The sequence below is a fragment of the Myotis davidii genome, unplaced genomic scaffold (genome assembly GCF_000327345.1).
Source record: "Myotis davidii unplaced genomic scaffold, ASM32734v1 scaffold586, whole genome shotgun sequence".
In the NCBI taxonomy this organism is placed as follows: Eukaryota; Metazoa; Chordata; class Mammalia; order Chiroptera; family Vespertilionidae; genus Myotis; species Myotis davidii.
In genome coordinates this window covers 525594-525813 of record NW_006296809.1, presented here as the reverse complement: position 1 = coordinate 525813, position 220 = coordinate 525594, and positions in this window count along the sequence as shown.

The following is a 220-nucleotide window of genomic DNA, read 5'->3' as shown; positions in this document are numbered from 1 at the left end:
GCGGACCGGGGCCTCAGTTTGAGCTGTATCCTGGGCACAGGCTGGGCCTTGCAGGCCCTGGCAGGGCTTGGCCATCGCTGACTCCTGGAAGCACGCGCTCTGGTGGACCGTGGGGGTCTCACCTCCTCTGAATCTGGCGGGAGGCCCTGGCTGACCAGTCATGGGGTCACAGGGCCCGGCCAGGGAAGCCAGTGGCAGAAGCCAGGAGGCCGCCTTTCCC